Raw genomic sequence first — 3,762 nt, 5'->3', positions numbered from 1 at the left:
TTAGGCTCATGAAGAATGTGAAACGATTTCATGTTGATATGGGTCAAACTTAGTTTATTTTATTGTGTAAAAAATGAACTCGCATAATCACATACATAACGAATCCTTTCTCTTTTTTTCATTGTAGATTAAATCAGCTATTGTTTATTAGCCATCATTAAACCACATCCCCTAATATGTTTTGCATAATTTGAGATTTGGTTAACCAATTTTTTTATTAGTTATTCAATTGTACGAAGTTCAATCTATGCAACAAGGGTTTTAATTTAAGATTTTTTGTTCATTTTGCTCATCATTTCATACTCTTCTATTTCATCAGTTGTTTATTATATTTTTAATGATCAAGGTATTAATTGACCTATCAAATATAATAGATGTATTCCCCGTGCAACGCGCGGGTAAAAAACACTAGTATATATATATAAAATATAAGGGGCTTGATGTCAGGTGAGATGAGTGATTTATGGTGAGAGATGGGAGATCAAATAACCACCACCATATTTAAATTAACGGTTTAGATTTAAACTTATTTAAAATTGATCACGTGCCTCTGATTTCTCCAACCTCTTTCATCTTTCTTCTTCTTTGTTTCACTTGCGCAAAGTTCCAACAAATTTCCAACACCGTAAACTCACGGCTAATATCCCAGCAAAGATTTCCCTCACAAACCCAGTAGAAACAAGTAATTAAAACCCAATTTGATAAACTAGCACAACCCAATTTTTGTTTTAGATTTGATTATAGTGACTGCTAAGGAAATTTGGTTCATAAGTTCGTTCACTTCAATCCAGATCCAGCGGCGGGGCGGAGGCTTTTGGCGGTGGTGGCGGTGCTAGATCCTCACCTCCACTCCACCAAAATTGATTTTTGAAAAAACCCCAATTTTTCAATTGATGTCAATTCCATTGAATCTACTACTCTCAATTTTTCGCCAAAATTTTGAAGTTTGAGAAAAGGGGTTCACATATTTTTTTTTTATTTTGCAAAAAAAATGGATGAGAAACAGGGTTATCCATAATATATAGAAATAGGAATTGTTCAGGGTCCCACTATTCTAGGTGGCATTTCAACACGTACTCTTCATCATAATCCACGTGGCATCTTTTCAGAGAATTTTCCATTTTCTCTTTTCTTTTTTCTTTTTTTTTTCTTTTTCTCTCAACTTTTCAAGTTTCATGTTTCAGCATTTCTTCACACTGTAATTTCTCTCTCTCAACTCCTTTTGCTGCTAGAGCTGAGCGAGAGCCGAGAGGGGAAATGATTTCACACTGTGATCGCTAATTAGTTACCTCTCTCTAGATACATTTTCAGGAAATTCAATCGTTGTTAGTGTTCGTCGTGCTGACTCTCATCAAGGTATCACTGTTCTCTCCACTTCATCCCGATTTCTTCTTCATTCTGAATTTCTTTGATAGTGCAATGACCATGGTGGTTTAGGGATTTTGCTATATGGGTATTTTCCTGTTAGTCTTGGTATTATCGGTGGAAGGCAAAAAAATGATTTTCTCAAAAGCAAGATGAGGGCTTTGCTGCCCTATCAACAGAAAACATTTTATTTGCCTTCCCCTAATTCAATTGAGCAGGTAATTTTTGGTTCTTTTCTTTAGCTCTATTTGTTAATCAAAATTGGTTTGTTCTTGCAAGGCATGAAGATTGATAGTCATTATTGCAAATTGTTTTTGATGGTGTCACCATCAACTGCTGAAGCTTGATAGAGATGGTAATGGCCAAAAAGGGGGGAAATAATTTAAGAATCAATTAAAACATATATAATGGGTTTTCGAAACCCCTATATGTATTACTCTCACCATTCATTCTCCACATACTGTATATAGTTTCAACTTCCTTTGATTAGGCCTCTAGGTAATTTATCCTAATAATTGTTTTTAAGTCTGAGTTGTTAAAGTGAATCACTACAGATTATTTTTCTAAGATATAAAATACATTTATTCTCATAGTTGATCATATCACGTTGCGATCCTTGGTAGGATTCTAGGAACGGAGGGGTTGTTTTGACATTGGTTCTTTTGTTTGTTTGTAGTTCTAAATCGATATGTATTGTGTGCCTGCCAATGTTTTTCTTTTTGTCCATGACTGCCCAACATTTGTTTAGAAGTTTGATAGACTGTCATGGGCGGGAAGTGATTATTGAAGGTTTAATTATTGATTCTTTGCCTCTTTTTTTAAGCTCATGCTTCATCTGAAACCAGTTTAGGATACTGTGTTTTACAAAATGTGCTGGTAGAAGATCTTATCTCCCTTGATTTCAAAACATAGCCCACATAGGTGACTGAAGCAGTTAAAAACATAGCCCACATTGAGATGAAGGAGATTGTGAATGTAAATCTTAAAGTCAATCAAAAAAAGGAGAGATTGACAAGGTGATTTTTTTTATATAGTTAGCAATGCCTGAATAACTGAATAACAAAGAGGTTCAAAAAAGTTAGAACTCAATTCGGTGTTAGGTACACATTAATGGAAATGTGTATGCCTCTTCTTCTTCCTCAAATGAACTGATGCATTTATAGCTGAGACAAAACCAAGGATTTAGTAGAAGCTCCATGTGTTGCTTATTTTGATGCCAAAACCAAGGATTTAGATAAGTGAGTAACTTTAAAAAAAGGACTCTCCAAAAACTGGACACACATTTGTATCAAATAATGAAAATATTTTTGTTTCTGTTGTACCTTTAGATGTTATTTTATATGTTAGACGTTTAGTACCTTCATATGCTAATTTATATGTTATTCAGATACACCTATTAATCTCCTCTCTTTTTCACTATATTGATGCGGAAGCAATTAAGTAAGAATTTTGATGTTTCAAATATTGCCAAAGTCTCATTAATATTGGTGGAAGTACTTTTGAATTTGCAGACTAATGTACTCACCAATCTTTAGACAATCTTTTGTGTACTGGAGGACATGGAGTTTCATTCTATGACATGCAGACTGATGCACTCACCTATCTTTAGTCAAACAATTGAATTTGATCAAATATTAAAGAAGTTAATGTCTGTAGTGTCTTACTATACTTTTGATGCAGAGAAAGAGAGTTTGGTGAAGGAACTGCACCAAGTATCTAACCAGACTGGCCCCTAGAACGGCTAGCATGGATTTGTTAATTTATCTGGCATATGAGAATTTAGTATGGAAGACAACTAAAAGACCCATTTGCCTAATTTTTGTGACTTTATAAATTTTAGCAGATCTTTCTCAAGTAATCATCTTCCCAAGTTTCAGTCTATGACATTTATCCCCAAGCTATGCTGCTTTTTAGGATTTTTTTAGATGTTTTGAGAAGATCGACTATGAAACAGATTGGATTTGTACTAAGAATGCTGCTAAGGTTATCGTGGTGTGTGGATAAGTTGGACCTTTTTATTATTTATTTAGTAATTTTAATTTAATTTCAAGACCTTTTTATTATTATGTTAGTAATTTTAGAATTCTTGCACATGTAAACAAAACAAAATAGAATTAAAAATACATCAAAGTATGGTAATTTGATGATAAAAACAAGTCATGCGAAGATTAGAAAACATTACTACATATATATAACCAAAAAAAAGTTTATAGGGTTAAAATCTCGCCTTAAAGCATGTGCGAAGATTTGAAGGATCATTTTACATGAAAGTATTTCCATGTAAAAATTAATAGAACAATAAAATTTAATTAAATTCACTACTTTACTAAATAATTTTATGTTAAAAGTGTACTACACAACAATATAGTTTCATTTCATTTTTGTACAAAATAAGGG

General features: G+C 32.8%; 1 long non-coding RNA gene across 1 annotated transcript; it reads left to right on the top strand.

Annotated features, from left to right (window-relative positions):
* Positions 1-297: 297 nt before the first annotated feature.
* Positions 298-3,409, top strand: LOC130737724 (uncharacterized). Its single transcript, XR_009018893.1, has 2 exons — positions 298-1,356; positions 1,645-3,409. It is a non-coding gene; the product is annotated as an uncharacterized LOC130737724 (long non-coding RNA).
* The last annotated feature ends 353 nt before the right edge of the window (positions 3,410-3,762 follow it).

Source organism: Lotus japonicus, chromosome 2, assembly GCF_012489685.1.
Source record: "Lotus japonicus ecotype B-129 chromosome 2, LjGifu_v1.2".
Classification (NCBI taxonomy): Eukaryota; Viridiplantae; Streptophyta; class Magnoliopsida; order Fabales; family Fabaceae; genus Lotus; species Lotus japonicus.
Note: the sequence above shows the minus strand (reverse complement) of the source record. Positions and strands in the feature narration are given on the sequence as shown.